At 35.7% G+C, this 17,327-nt stretch overlaps 1 protein-coding gene across 3 annotated transcripts in view; it reads left to right on the top strand.

The window, feature by feature from the left end:
* Nucleotides 1-17,327, top strand: part of DAB1 (DAB adaptor protein 1) — a gene marked incomplete at both ends in the record, with an annotated part of 190,263 nt that overhangs the window by 122,298 nt on the left and 50,638 nt on the right. The gene's annotated exons all lie outside the window — the stretch shown is intronic.

Here is a 17,327-nt window from a genome sequence, read left to right as displayed (position 1 = left end):
AAGCAGTATTCTCTACTAAGCCATGAAATAATAATTGCTTGTGTTTAACTATAAGGTGAGGTCAGCACAGCATTAGAGACATGCCACTTATTTTCCAGCAAGAAGAAAAGAACAAGAAAAAGAAACAGATACTGTGTAAGTGAAGTAGCTCTGACAATTTTGAACTAAGTTGATATACTGAGTATTTAACTAGTGTATGATTGCGATTTTGTGATTCAGATTGGAGAAGAAGGAGTGCAACTTAATGCCAAACTTAATTTACATGAAAACAAGAAAGAGTCAAACTTGGCTTTTGTTTTTAGGTTCTGCTCTTGAAGTCCTTGGAACCTTATGTTGTGGGATTGCTGCCTCAGCATAGGTTTCTCAGTGCACCATTTTGGTTTAATTGAAATAAAGTGATATTATAATTCAATGTGACAAGCTCTTTGGGGCAGTAGAAATGACCACCTCTGGATAATATTGAAATTTCTTTTTAAAAGGCACTTTCAGACTGTTCTCTCACACAAACTCTTTGATACATTTTTTCTTTTTCTTTCAAAATACATCAATTTTTAATTTTAATTTAATTTTAATTTTAATTGAAACTGAACTTAATAAATAAATTAAGTTTACTTCAAACATAGCATCAGTCTACTATAGTTTCATGTAGCATGTAAAAGTATCTACGTATAATAACTTGGGGTTTTCTTTTTCTCCATGGTCATGCTGTTGGATCTCTTAAACAAAAAGAAGAAGTAAACAAAACAAAACAAAACAAAACCCTCCAAATCATACAGTTATTGAGGCTAGGGCTAGACGCAATAAGCATTTCCATCAGTTCAGCAGGATAGTATTGCTAAAATTTATAGCGAATCTCCAATCTATTTACCATTGCTTGCAGTGGAGGTTTCCATAACAAAGCACAATCCTTGTGACAGCCAACATTCTCAATCCCTTTCTCTTCCCTATTAGTTCATTCATATTGGGAAGGTTCAAGAGACTCTTGCAACTTAAAGGGTCTCCATTAACTCTTAGTGTACAGTGCACATTTCTCTTTTGTTATTATTGGCCGGCTTTCAAACACACCTTCAAGCTTCTCTGATCCTTAGGCTAGATGAGCCTGATGCTATGCAACAAACATTCTTCTTACTCCTTTCAGCTTCTTTCATTTGTATTTCAGACTTGTGCAAGTGTATTCCTTTTACATTGGGTTCAGAAGTTGCATCCCCTGCTTCCACATTTCTTTTTACCCATTATTATTATTATTATTATTATTATTATTATTATTATTATTATTATTATTATTATTATTATTATTGACTTATATACCGCCCTATTCCCATAGGACTCAATATATATATAATGAGCATTTTATTTACTGTAGCAGCTTCAAAAATGAAATCTGTACTTCCCCACAGTATTTAGTACAGTTATATCGAAACATTTTTCATGAAACATGTTAATATTGCCCAGAAGCAAGGATTTGCATCCCCAGTCTCTGATGTTTGACCCTGAAACAAAAGTCCTTCTCCCCTAAATGTCAGTAATGGAAAAAAATAATGCTTCATGAGAATTTTGGCAGTTTGATGTCATTTAGAGATGTGAAGACAACCTGATCCGGTTTAGGAGAAGCTATCTAGGACAGGGTTGTAAAGAGATACATCCAATAAATAATCTATTCTAAATAAGAATCAGTTCATCAGCTTGAGCCTATTTGGGGAGCTGTGAACACTACATTGGGTATTTTAAGTATCCACAAGACTTAAGATTGTCATTTTACACATAAATGTTCCCACCAACTCTTAGCGGAGTCACAAAAGGGATATTGATGGGTTGTTATTTTGCTACTCCCAGGAGTACAGGAATGATCTAACTTAGCACTCTGGTTTTGAATTACAAAGATTGTATGTATTGTTTATTTGTATATACAAATATATTGTATATCATTACTAAACAGTCACAATATTTATTTAGTTTTTCACTTTCCACAGTTGCCCACCTCAGCCAAGTGACTCTGGGAAGCTTACACTTTTAAAACTATAAACCATTAAGACAATTAACAATTTCTTTTCCATTTGTAGATAAGCCTCTTCATATTTGGAGAATGTCCTGAGATTATACCCTTTTTGCCTCTAAAAGGTGACTTCCAGAAGTGAAAATATTTCTTGCTTTTTGTGAGCCCAATTTAATTAATAGCTCTATGTCACAGAGATTTATTGTAGTACATTAGTTTCCAGTCACATAGTACATAAGAATATCAGAATTGGAAGGGACCTTGGAGGTCATCTAGTCCAACCCCTTGCTCAAGCAGGACACCCTATATCTTTTCAGAGAAGTGGCTGTCTAGTCTCTTCTTAAAAGCCTCCAGTGATGCAGCACTTTGCCAGTTTTTGAAAATACAGTTATTTCCCAAAAAGAAATGAGTGAGGTAACTCACTGAGGTGAGTATGAAAAGTGCTTTTTCAAGAGGCACCTGGACTTCCTTCATTTTTCTTTGAAGACCTTATGGTTCTCATTCAAGAAGCTTTATTGGAACCAACAAAGCTTTATACTGAATAAAAAGTGAAACATCTTCCAGGAAAAACAAAGAAAGTCCAGTTGCCTTTTGAAAAAAGCACTTTGAGACAACCCTGACTTGAATGATTGAGAATCTCGTAAACGTTTAGCCATCACTGAGGTAAAGTTACTTCAGCGAGGTAACATAGCAGTTTTGATCCTTGGCCAGTTTTAGTCAGTTTATCTACTGTCATCTTGCATTTTGTACTCAAATCTTTTTTTCTTTCTGTATGTTAACACAAATAACTTGTCCTCTGTTAGGTTTATGAGATATGCATCACTGTGTTTTAGACAAGTTCTGTGCCTAAAATCATAAGCTATTATTTTCCTTGGAATGAAAGCACCAAGTAACTCTTTCTTTTCACTTTAACCACAGCATCACATCTTCCAGATGCTACTTTAAAAATGCGTCTTAGGGAGGGATGGATATATCAGTATGTCAAATAGGTTACTCATTACTTATTCATTATACATCCCTATGGTCAATATTGAACACTGTAATAATAAGTCAGGGTTTGTGAGAGTAAACATCCTAAGAAAAATATATCCAAGAAATGCCAATAAATTACCTCCAAATGCTGTGCAACATTTTTCTGACTTTTTAGTATCACAAATTCAATAAGGGAATAAATTTATAACAGTAGCTCATATTTGGCTTTAAGTTCTTGTTTTTCTCAAAATCTGAGGACTTAAGCATTTTTCCATTGCATGACATCCATTTAATTGTGATCTACTATGTATTTGTCCTGCAGGGAGCAGGAGTGATTTTGGTTTCTTAATGTACTTTGTGCTTGTGAGAGTGCTAGGATGAATCTCCTCAAAGCAAAGATGCAATACTATTTGCTTTCATGAGGCACTTTGCATCATCTTTCAATTTGTGTCAACTACCATTTTCAATATGTTGATAACAAACTGTGGCGACATTAAGCCTAGCTTCACTTTTCTAAGCCAGGATGCCATTTTGCATAATGAAGCTGCTTCAAGATGATGTTTTGTGAGCCTCCACCAAAGTGAAGCACCCCACTGAAGATCTACAGAGTTTTACCATGGATAAGGCATGTTGATAATGTAGCAGTGATAATGATAATGTAGCAATATATTATTTACTTATAATTAGCAACAGAACCTGTGCCTTCTAAGTATGAAAATCCAAAATGTGTATCCTGAGAATGAACAGGTAGCTTCAGCAGACTTACTTATCTACTGTAAGGTAAAGGTAAAGGTAAAGGTTCCCCCGCACATGCGTGCTAGTCGTTTTCAACTCTAGGGGCCGGTGCTCATCTCCGTTTCAAAGCCGAAGAGCCAGCGCTTGTCTGAGGACGTCTCCGTGGTCATGTGGCCGGCATGACTAGATGCCAAAGGCGCACGGAACGCTGTTACCTTCCCACCAGAGTGGTCCCTATTTTTCTACTTGCATTTTTACGTGCTTTCGAACTGCTAGGTTGGCAGAAGCTGGGACGAGTAACAGGCGCTCACTCTGCTACGCGGCACTCGGGATTCGACCCACCAAGCTGCCGACCTTATCGACAAGCTCAGCGTCCTAACCCACTGAGCCACCACGTCCCTTCCTGTACAGCAGTATAAATATAGCATCTATATTTCATTCAGCTATCAGTAAACTGATGGATCTTGAAGAGAAAAATGGTCTTTTTCTCAAGGTGCAGTCTATTATGAAACAATAAGAAGCAGAATGAGGGAATATTTTAAGGCTGACTTGTTTATGGCCAGTTGCCGGGATGCCTATCACAAACAAGAAATGCTACACAAGAGTGACCAGGGAATGCTTTGATGTTACACTGACAGATGTTGGGGGGGGCGGGTTTGCTGGCTAATAAAATGTATAGAATCCTAGTACCTCTTACTTTTTAATATGGATTTTAAATGAAGTGTCCTTGAGTTTAGGGGAATTCATCCCTCGAGGCTTTTTTTCTCCCTCATATTTTGTAATCGCTGTTATAACAAAATGTGTTTAAACAGAACAGATGAGAGTGGGTTCCCCCCCCCCCGAAACTGAGACAGATGCTGTGGATGTGCCATTAGGAAATGATGAACGACATCTGGCATGGCATCTTTTCTGCTTGTATGTTTATGTAAGACATAATATATTAAAACATTGGCTGTTTCTCTGTTTATTTGAATTGCGTATTCTATGATTAGAAGTGCTCTCTCTCTGTGTGTCTCTCTCTTTGAATAAGAATGAAGAGAAGGGTGAGGGGTGACATGATATCAGTGTTCCAATATCTCAGGGGCTGCCAGAAAGAAGAGGGAGTCAAGCTATTCTCCAAAGCACCTGAAAGCAGGACAAGAAGCAACGGGTGGAAACTAGTCAAGGAGAGAAGCAACCTAGAACTAAGGAGAAACTTCCTGACAGTTAGAACAACTAACCAGTGGAACAACCTGCCTCCAGAAGTGGTGAATGCTCCAACACTGGAAGTTTTTAAGAAGAGACTCTGGCCAGCCACTTGTCTGAAATGGTATAGGGTTTCCTGCCTGAGCAGGGGGTTGGACTAGATGACCTCCAAGGTCTCTTCCGACTTATTATTATTATTATTATAAGACAATTCTGAGAGACAGGTTTTGGGAAACATTTTTGAAAGAGTATTATTTCACTTTATGTCAGTAATGTCTCACAAGTAGCAATGAGTAAATACTTTTAACTATATCGATATGAAAGCAAATATACCTGTCCCAGGATAAAGTTGCAGGATCCAATCTGGGTCACTCACTGAGACCAGAGGTTTAGGCTTCCGAGTTTTTGGACTCATGCTGGAGTCCATCCTCAGGAACTTCTCTCTAGCAGAGTGTGTGCATTGGGCTATTCTCTATGTGGTATTTATATGGTAGCTGGTAGTGTGTGGCTTTTTAGTTGTTGATTTGGGATGTTGATGACCATGTTGTTGGCTTTTGTTTCCTTGTGCTGCCAAGCCCTCACCTCCTAACTACTTGATAAGCTGGTGGTAAATCAGCCCATTTTCCAGGCTTCCATCACCTCTTAACTATTTTTGTACTTGCTCATACAACAATTTAGTGAATGCAAAATTGAATGTATGTCCTTGTTCATTGTAGTGGGAGACTATGGATCTCGTCAGACCGGTATGTTCTTGCAGTCTGGTGGTTAGCTTCCTCCCCGTCTGTCCTACATAGTTACAGGGGCAAGGGGATCCAGTAGATTACATTGGGAGTATCTCCCACCTCCAAGCAATCTTTGCAACATGTTAACCCAAGATACTAGATTTGGAGAATAGAAGTATGCAGAAAATGGGTTACCTTCCCATTTCATGTTCATTACAGCTATACCTTTTGCAAATATAAATTAAATAATTTTAATTTATTAAAATATATTTTATTTTAATTTATTTATTTATATGGCCTTAACTCTGAATGAAACAATGTGTTTCATTTAAAAAAGATATCTAAACTTAGTGATAACTACTATGGATAGCTTTGGACAAATCTATAAGCATCCATTTACTTTGTGAACATTCATAAATTTTCCTAATCTCCACGTAGTTTTTATGTAATGATGGACAATATAAAGTCAGCATGAATATATTTACCTTGTTGCCATGGAATTGTGTCCATATTGTGGAAGGTAGTAAAGCTTCCAATTGGTATAAATAATTGCAACATTTGTTTTTGTTTGTTTGTTTGTAACATTTGTACAGCTTTCCAACTCAACCAAAGTGACCCTGGGTGGCTAACAAAAAATTCTAAAAGCAGTATGGGAAAAATGAACACCATATCTTTGGAACTTTGCTTTGCAGACTTTCAGTAACTTGTATCAGCCTCAATGGAAGCATATTTATTTGCTCCTGATAACAAGCTGAACTGTAAAAGAAAAAGGAAACCCAGTTTATATATTCCATTTTCTCAATCCTTAGGAAGTTACTATAAGATAGATGACAACTGTTTTATTTTTGTACAGAGGAAGAAAAATTTGAAAAAGTAAGGCAACAAAAAGAGCTTTATTAAAATATCAATTAGTCCAGCTGTTCTCTTTCTGTGTTTTTGAAAAAATATAATCTAATGTATTATATTTTTTAAAAAATCCCAAGTAATTTCTTCCAATTTAAGTATAGGTCTTTATCAAGGGAAATTGATAGTCTGTGGACAGCTACTCATGCTCTCATAAAGCCTTTTCCTTCAAAAGAGCATATCTTTTTAAAAATATTTTTTCTTGCTGAAGAATGGCCTTCTAAACACTTGAAAACTCATCCCAAATATTTCTAAAAGTTATGGTGTCCCTTTTGTGGTGTTTTACCCAGAAGTGTTGTTACAAAGGGTGCAGAGTCCTCATAATCAATATTGTTTGCCATCAAGTTATTTTTAAGATGCAAAAAGGAGAAACAGCAGATGAACATGATAATGTGGCTCTTCCCTTAAAAAACCAACCTAGTTCTTGATTTTAAAAGAGAAATGAAAGAAGACTGCTTCCCAGCTGCTATCCTACTTCTTATAATCTTATGTATTGCTAACCCATCTATGAAGCTAATGATGTACTGTAAGTTGTGGCAGGAAAGATTCCCATAACCACACAGTCTTCTCTGCTGTGGTATAGTTAGCAAAGCAAAAAAGCCATTGGTAAATGTAAGGCTTCATTACTGTGAAAGGCGTTAAAAGTGCTGTATAAGCTATTAAGTAACTATGAAAGCCACAGGGTATCTGTTTCTCAGATTCCCGTCATTGCAGTTTTAAACAATACATTGCATGAAGTGACATTGAAATGGATAGACTATGCCTGTAGATATGCCTAAGGACTAGTTTGACATTACATTTTATTCTGTAACCTAGATTTTTGTAAAGCAGTATTGGGGTCCTTCTAGCTAATATACAGATTTATGTGTAATTCTCATCTTGCATGTTCTCAAATCTTGTATAACAGGCTTGTTTATGTATTATTTAAAATGTTTGCCCTTTAGTTTTCAATTTTAGCATATTATACAGGTATGTCAAAAAACAAAACATAATACTTCATCACAAAGTAAAACTGCAGGTAAACAAAAGCAGCAATAATGAACAGTGGAGAGGTGGTTTTATGCCCAGCAAAACTTTTGATTTTGAATATCTTCTTGAAACAAGGCGCACTATAAATTCTTTTTGAAAACACATTTAACTTACTTATAGAAAATGGCAAAAAATGTCCATTGGGAATGCTGGATTCATTTAATGATTATGTGGTTTGCTTAACTACTAATTACCTGTCATAAAAATGGTCATAAAATCAAGTCCTATTAGGTTGTGACCTGCTTAATGCCTGGAATGACCTACAACCAACATTCCAGGTTTGATTGTGGTCATAAGTCAAGGACTGTCTGTACATCATAATTGCATGGGCTCATTTCTGAGCTGGCAAATTGTGTCTAAAAACACAAAATTAAATTATGGAAATCTGACATTATGCAATGCATGGTGTATATGTATATATATATGTGTTATTTTGAAATAAAGATATAATATTTGTCCTAATCATTAATCATATTCATAATCCAGTGTCACTAAGGGACATGTTAACAAAGGTGTGAAGTGACTTTAAACCATCATACATTTATGCAAGAATAGAAAATACCTTGATTATAATTTGTAAAAATCTTTAGCTGTTGTACCAAAACACTATTCTTTGTTATATTAAAATGTTTTGCTTCAAAATACAGGAGAAGAGTTAGCAAACATACTGAATATTGCAGGTAAGCTAAATACAGTGTGTATAGGTAATTATCCCTTAGATGAAGCCTCCTGAATACACACTGTGGATGTAAGATAAGGAAGCTAACAATCAAAGCAACTTGGTTCCAGTCATATGGAGGACAAATTATGCAGGTTTTCTTTCTTTAATCTTTCTTCTTTCAGAAATATAGGGGGGGAAAGACATGAATGCTTGAGAAGATTGGAGAGAGAAAAACTTGTATAAAGTAAACTGGATGGCAGAGAAGGGTGTAGCTCAGATCCTTTGGGAGACTGAAACCTAGGGAAGCAAATTTATATCATTTAATATTCAGTGAAGCTTACTGCACCTTCCCAAAATGTTTGGAATTGTTTAGAGATTATAAATAAGTCTTCAGGTAATCTAGGTTTCAAACAATGCTGAAAGATTTCCCAAAGGTCCAGTAAAGGGAAAAGGAGGTGCATGTATACTGGATGTGTGATCTTGTTCAAAGAAGGGGCTACCTGAGAAGGAACATCAAGAGCAATATAAAAAGAGGACTAAGACTTTTGTTTCAGAAGAAACACTGTAAGTTTCGTTTGGAACCTTTTCCCAGATTCCTGCCTATCCTTGGCAGAATTTGCAAGAACATGAGACTTGATCAGACTGAAGTGTAGCCAAGTTGTTTGTCCAGGTTAGGATGATATATTTTAATTAAATTTTCATCTTGGGGATAAATTTGGGTTCAGAGTATTTTCTACTAATCTTGTTGATCTTGCAACTATTTGGGGAGGAACTATTGTGGGGATGACATTGTGAAAGTGACATTGGTGTGACTGCTCCACACATAATAAGAATCGACTAGGTTTCAAAATATCCCTTCCCTCAAGAAGTCATTCCTGAATCTAGTATATCAGCTCAGAAATACTACTAAATACTGCTAAATAAATAATGTCAAAGAATTATAAGGAAACATAAAAAATGATAGGATGTGAATTATTCATATTAAGTCTGTGCATTTTGCATACTGTGCTCTTGAAATGGTTTTTAGGATGTGAAGATTTATGAATCTTATTATACCTTTGAACATTCCATTCAGAACTCGAATAAGGAACATGTGGTTTTATTTTATAAAGCTAGATAATCTGTGAGAACTTGAATAAGACTGACTTTGCTCACAGGATGCCATTAGTCCTCACTGGCAAAGCTGATGAGAAGCAATAGACACATTTTTGTGTCTTCTATACAATACTATGTGGTGTTTAGACAGAATTGGTTATATAGATCAAAATCAGCATGACTGCAGGGGAAATATAGGACCACTCTATGTGAACTAGTGAGGGCTCCAACATGTGCTCACATATTTAGAAATATGTAGTGTTAATAACAGATGCTTGAGAATATAGACCCCAGGAAGCAAACACATGATGGATCATAGAGTTTTCATTCACAGCAAAATGACCAGATTCAATTACCAAATTTTGGACGCATTATAAGAAAACCAAGTTCCATTGAGACTGTGCTAAGAAAGCTGGAAAGAAAAAGAAGAAAGAGGACAACTAGAAACAAAGTATATGTATTCAATTACAGTGGTAATGGATGCAACAATGTAAGATCTGACAGTCCAGTTTGGGGACAGATTATCCTGGAGTTTTATTCTTGGTAAAGGGCTGAGGCTGACTTAATGGCAAATAATAATCAATAAAAGCTAAAACTTAGGGTGCTGTGTAAATGTTCTCTTCCTAATTTCTTTTTTCTTTAAGAGCTTTGAACTTAAAATAAAGGATAAATTTAAAAGAAGCTAAAAGTTTTGCTCAGATTTCTGGAATAGTACTTTTCTAGCCCTTTGAAATGGAAGAGAAAATATGCTAGTATTTAAAAATTCTGTGGACACGAAGCATTTCTGAATTCTTGTTTCTAATCTGGAGCTCAGCCTGAATGCTACACTTTAAATTAAGCAGAACCCAACATTGTATAATCAGAATGTATTTTTCCTGAAATTAAATTATTCCAGGAATCGTAAACATTTAGAAGCGAATAGAAAATTAAATACACTAAAAAGGCTATTCCTATGTCCTGATCTTGTTATAGTTGTGTTCCATTACTTTAATCCTTTTCACAAATGTAAAAATAGTTCACTGATTTCTTTGCACACACATAGATTGAAAACATGAATCAGTAGTAGCTGATTTCAATCAAAGTGTATTTTTCTTGCTTGTTTTTAATTACAGTAGTTTTCTAGCAGAATAGTAGCAGGCAGATAAGTATGAAATAAAGATTGTACATGAATATGCCCTGAATAATGTGAATATTCTGTTTGTAGAACAACTTAGAACTCCTGAATTAAATGGTGTAACTAATTAGTTAAAGTAGTCCATGGACAATTGATATGTTCTACATTGAATTTAGAAGCTTTTCAGGACTAATTGTTTCCTAAAACAGATGAATGTTCTAAAGTACTTCATTCTATACCTACTGTGTTGGGACACAACATGCTTAATAGAGTCTAGGAATTTCTTGACAGCCATTTACTTAAATTCTCTATAAATACTGACAGGATAGTGACTATAAGCATATTTTTCCCCCTTCTGTTCAATTGAGTCTGATTCTTTACTGTTTCTTAATAGCCTGGTACAAATTACAAGGTAGTACTTTTGCATCAACCATTGGAAATATAATGATTTTCCATGACTTAATGAGGTTTCCAGAATAAATAAAAATGTTTCTATCTGCTATCCCTGCATTAAAGATATTTTACCATAGCATAATAATTTTTATGTCCAATTCCACAAATGAATGTGATCATAGATTAATTTCTGTGCAAATACTGCTTGGCAATCAATAAGGTAATGACAAAAAAATGGATTTAATAGGACCCTGAAATAAAGAAAGGGGGATACCTAATTTTACAATTAGAAGGAAAGCATACAGCTTGAATGCAGAAGAAAATCTAATAAATCAATACAATTATATTATGTAAATAAGCTAATATAATTAATACACTTGAGAATATGTAGCACTCATGAAGAATGCTTCCAACAAAATTAATTTACTCTGCTAAATTTATTGGCAGATATGTCATAATATATGATCAGTAGGATATAAGCAAGCTTTTGTGAATGTGACTTTGTTTGTTTGCTTAGGATCTGGATAATTACTAAAAACTTTGGAACCCTAGAAACATCCGTTTGGGTCTCTAGTAATACATTCATTCAAGAAGGGGTCTGGCAGCAGAGTATTTGTTCCATTATGTTCCATGATTGTACAAATGTCTAAATAATTATGGTTCTTCAGTTGCTTGTGTGGCATTCATCCAAAATATTGTCAGTTGTCCTTTTTGCAAAGCTCCTAATAAGCAAGCTAGGGCATCACCATCTTTTATACAGTTACTATCACTGTTTAGCTTTCAATTGTACTGGAATAAAATGCCTTATATCTGTTTTTCTTGCTCATATCCTGTAAAGCAGGGGTGTCAAACTCAATTTCACTGAGGGCCGCATCAGCATTGCGGTTGCCCTCAGGCAGTGGGTGGGTATGGCCAGGGTGGGTGTGGCCTACTGGGTGGGCGTAGCTAGAGTGTGTATGGCCTACTGTGTGGGCATGGCCAGCTCTACATCATTCGCATCAAGGGTGCCTGTGGGGGCCTGGGCAGGAGTGGGACAGATCTGAGGGTCTCTGGCAGAAGGAGGGTCTCTGGGCCAGGGCCAAGGCAGTGGGGGCCGTTCCCTCACTGTTTCCAGGATGGCTTCGCGGGCCACATGAAACCACTTTGCGGGCCGGATCTGGCCCCCGGGCCTTGTGTTTGACATGTCTGCTGTAAAGAAATAGAGCTGTAGAATAGAGAATAGATGCACTAGCCTGTTTGTACTCATTCTTCTCTAGAGCTTTAGAATTTTAGGATTGCGATTCTTAGAAAAATAAACAAATCCAAATCTATATAAGTATCCTGGCTTGCTTAAAATCTCTGTTAAACCCTGAAACCTACATGATTATTTTTATGGAGTGTTTTATGCTTACCATTTCTTGAAACAAAGGAAAAATGAATCTGATAACCTAATGTAGGAAACCAACATATCCAACCTCTGGTTAAACCAACATTCATATACAGAATCCATATTCCTCATAATTAGGAATATGGAATGGAGATGCAGTTTTGAGTGCCCGCTGAATTCAGTATATTCGGAAGCCCTTATTTGTTTAAACAATGTATATAGCTGCTGATCTCATAACAATTTAGACAGCATAGATTTTCTGCTTAACTTTGGGTCAATATTATTGACATTTCTCTTATTTGGCTGGAGTTAGGATGTTATGCAGTGTCTCCCCGCCTCCTCCTTTCTCCTGCTTATATATTATTCATTCTTGTAATCCAACAAAATAACTGACAGAAGATGATGCCTGTGGAGGAAATACAGAAATTATAAAGAATATTTAAATTATGTATTTATTGTAGTAGCCAGTATCTATTTTAGCTAGGCTCGGACTTCTACATTTATAAGAACAGCAATTAAATTACATGTTTAATATTGTAATCTAGTTTGGGAACACTGCTGCATTAAAACATGATTTAGAAAATTCATTATAGAAATAATAAAAACACCCACCAGGACTGGAACCCAGCTCTTTACAATTGAGCAATCCACTTTGAGCAACCCAGTGGGCTGTTTTCCCATTAACTTCAGTTTGGTAAAAATGTCATTTGTCCATGCACACAGCAGAGGGCATGGGGCTTCTTATATCACCCCTAGATATGGACATTGTTTGCTTTACAGAGGTAAATCATGAGATTATTATCAAAGCCTTAACCAAAACAAGGCATCAGTTTGAGGTTTTATATAAGATTGATAAATATATTTCCTTTAAAAAGAAATTGCACAATAAAACTGAGATCTCTGATTAATTCTGAAGTTGACCCCAAGAAAGACCTGTTGTTGTTGTATTGTGGCTCTCTCTTGATTGCTCCAGCATTTAATATAGGTGAGAAAGTACCACCCCTAATGCAACAAATCTGACTCAAAGTTACTGCGATTGGGCAGGCGGAGACCTTGGATGTAGCTCCAATAAATTGCATCCTAATCATCACCTGTTTTGATTATGATGATATGTTGTAAGAGGGGATGTCTTTGGAGACCAACCTGAAGCTGCAGTTGATTTAAAATGCAATGGGCTGCTTATTAGCTGCCACATATTACACCTGTGCTGTGGACCTGGCCTTACCTTCAAATAACCATTTTTAACATTAAAAGGTCAGGGTGATTTCGGGCCTTAAATATTTTCAGAATTGTCTTCTCCAGCCTGGATCAACCTAGTCAAATCAATTGTTCTGAGAGAAGCTGCTGCTAGTATCCTACTTTCCAAAAGTGATGGGAGTTAAGTCATGAAAATACTGTTTTTCTGTGACACTGTTTTTACTCTGTTGAGCAACTGTCTCTCAAGATCAGCCAGTGTGCTCATTTCAGAAAAAAGATTATAGAATTCTTCTGGAATGTTTGTATTATTGCTGGTTCTGCTTTTAACCTTGGCTTTGACTGGCCTTTAAGTCAGTGTTGATTTATGGCAACTGCCTGGACTAGTCCCTGCAATTTTCTTGGCAAAATCTTGAAAATGGTTTGGCAATTGTCTTCTTCCTATGGCTGAGAGAGAGTGAGGGACCCAAGGCCTGTCATCTAATTTTGTGCCTAATGTGAAACTAGAATTCATGATCCCCCAGTTTCTAGCCTGGTACCTTAATCACCGCACCAGACCAGCTCTCCTATTTATACTTACCATGGATGTTTTATATACAGTACACAACTTAAACCTGTTTGTTTAGTGACTGTTTGAAGTTACAACAGCCCTGAAAAAAGTGACTTAAAGTGCCTTAAAACCAGTCCTCACACATACAACCATCACAGCATTCCCATAGTCATGTGGTCAAAATTCAGGTACCTGGCAACTGGAGTGTATCTACAGTGGCTGCAGTATCCCTGGGTCATGTGATTGCCTTTGTGACCTTCACAGCTGGCTTCTAACAAGCAGAGTCAACAGGGGAAGCTGTGTGGCTTAATGACCATATGATTCATTTAACAACTATTATTCACTTAACCATGGCAAATAAGGCAGTAAAATTGGGTGTGAATCACTTAACAGCTGCTTTGCTTAGCAACATAAATTGTTCCAACTGCTATCATAAATCAAGGACTACCTATAATGTATATTTGTTTACCATTAAGCGTCTTACTTGTAGATTACAAGTCAAATTAATTCAGTGTATTCAAATCTTCATAATACGTGATTCATATATTTTTATGATATAAAAAATGACAAATATGAATGTCGAGAAAATTCATCTTTGAAACAAATGCCAGTTTAGAATGTTATCTTAATCTCTGCTGAACTTTCTTTAAATTCATTTTTCTGTGCTAATTAAAAAGATAAATTAAAATTTAGCAGAAAGGATATTTCTCTTGTGTTTCTCTGTACTGTTACTGCCATTGATTGACATGAGATTTTCTTAATCACTATAATTTATAATAGGTTATAACAACTTAATGAAAAGATTTCTGCAAATTTAGTTAGCATGATCTGTCTCTCTGTGCCTGCATTCTGTTTTAGCTTTATGAGATGTTTGCAGATTTAAATTAATCACATGAAATCTGTAAAATAAAACCATATTTTTATACAAGATAGATGGCATGCACACACACAAAAAGTTAAGATAGTTGTAATTTACGAACATTAATGAAATGCTAATTAAATGATACAAATTAAGCAAAAAACCCAAAGTCTTTTTAATAAGAAAAAAATAAATTTGTGCAAGAGGGTTCCTGTCTTCATTCCTTAATATTATTGTGCTTGTATAGCAATTCTTAGGAGTGGCATTGTCTAAATTGTATTGTCAGAGCAGTAGGAAACAAGCTATGCAAAGTAGAATTTAAAAAAGTCTATATATGTAGAAACAAAGAAAATATTGGGAGAAGAGATTGAGAGCTATAATGACAGTGACGTGATTTATTTATTTCTTATAACAATGTTTGCACTATTCAGTCAAGAATTCTAGAAAAATATTAAAAGAAACAATTGCCTCAATTAAAACTTAGTTAAAAGCTCACAAAGCATTAAAAACCCCACTTATAATGATGATCTCCTAACAAGGGGTAAGAATCAAATACTTATCTTAAAAAGAAAGCTTATAACATCACCTCTTGATTGCCAGAAGTGAATGGGCCCACATGCCTCTTTGGGGCAGTGAATTCCATAATATAGATGCAACTAGGGAGAAGACTTGTCTTCCTGTCTATGATTTTCTCATACTGTACCATCAAAACCAACAAAATCAGAATGAGGCAATCCCTGAAATGATCTAGCTTTGTGCTATATGTTTTACATATACTAATCAGCACATTACATTATATTTAATTATATCAGCACATTGATAATTTAATTATCAAATATGGCTAATAACCAGTGCAGCAACTAACAAAATGTTAATGTTTTCCTTGAGTAGTAGATTCCCTCAATTAACAGTCTGGTTGTTGCATTTTTTAGGTTCCTATTGTCTTCAAAGACAGCCCTCATATAATAAATAATCCAACTACCTCATGAGTATTTGAGTTATAACTATCTAAATGTCATAGACCAGGAACATCTACAACTGGTGCACTACCCAAGCTGACTAAAGGTCCTTCTGATCAGGACTTGCACCTTCTATCTAAGCAGGAACCATGACTCCAAGATTAGCTTGAATCAAGGATCAGCTCATTCCAAGGAAATTGTTTCATTCTTTACAAATGACCATCAACTCCCTCTTACTAGAATTTAGTTTGAGACTTTTTTCTCCTTATCTAATCTTTCATACACTCTTAAGCATAAATTCAAGACTTTGCTGCATCTCTGGCTTAGTCTTGTTACAGTAATATTGTTGAATAACCTAATATGCTTGTTGACCTGGTGGAAATATTAAGTGAGATAGGTCTGTGTAAGCTGTAAATTCCCAACCTATCTCAGTTTCCAGGGAGTGGAGATTGAAGTCCCCAAGCAGTAGGGGACTCTTCCAATCAGCCCCCAAATAAGGCCCGGGTGTTTCTGGACAGCCACTATTAAGCAAGAGGGCAATCAATACATCAACAACTATCTTATCTCTAGGACCCAAATTCACAAATAGCAATTTGTATCTAGTCATCTCTGGCACACAGCTTCTTCTTACTGCCAAAGCCTCATAACTATAACTATAGCAGTGCATTCTCCCTACCCTTTGCATTATGATAGTTGCAGGACCTGACACTTGGGAAGACAAGTTTCCAATGTAGACACATACTCAAAAATGCATGCTAAGTCAGTGGTGAGCAAAGATAAACCACTGTACAAATGACAGAAAGGAATAACAAGTTCTTTTCTATCTGAATATGCACACAAAATTATTATTATTTTTTGTGTAGAGAAGAACCATATATTGTGGTGCAGTTTATATCTGAAAAATATATATAACTGAAACTAAACGTGGATATCGCACTGCTTTTTGTCTAACCTATACATTTTTTAAATATATCCAACCAGAGGCTACATGTATATACTTGCACCCATTTTTCCTTGTAATATAAATAATTATACATTAGAGTTCGAATCTTCTCCATGCAGTAGTTGTTCAGGATTTTTTTTTTTTTTTTTTGGAAATAAAGTTCCAGAAACCAGCTGGCCTTTAAATCTTACTTAATCTTACTTAAACAGTAGCAATATTAATTTCAGTGATAATGCTAGTTCAGGATATATGTTCAACGGCAAGGCAGTTTTGTCAGAAAGGCCATTTGAAAGATACTGAAGGATGGTAAAGGAATTGTAACAACTAAAGCTCTCTTAATGATCACAAGAAAAGCAACCTGTCATTGGAAGATCTGAAATTTGGCACAATATCACAAGAGAGTTTGTGATAACAGATGAGGAAGATTCATCTAAGTGAAAACAAAACAGTAGATGAAACACCAAAACCACCTAAAGCATGAAATGATTATAAACATGATCAAACCACTCAGATGTAGTCTGGAAGAAAGTGTGCTTGAAGCATTGCTTTTCATTCTGATCCTGCTGTTTTGGCACATTTATCTTTATAAAAATAAATCACATGACTCAAATCAAACCATGAGTTTTTCATCGTGGGATTGTACTTTTTCAGACT

Source organism: Vipera berus (assembly GCF_964194415.1).
Source record: "Vipera berus genome assembly, chromosome: 3".
NCBI lineage: Eukaryota > Metazoa > Chordata > Lepidosauria > Squamata > Viperidae > Vipera > Vipera berus.
This window is presented reverse-complemented; position numbering and strand designations above follow the sequence as displayed.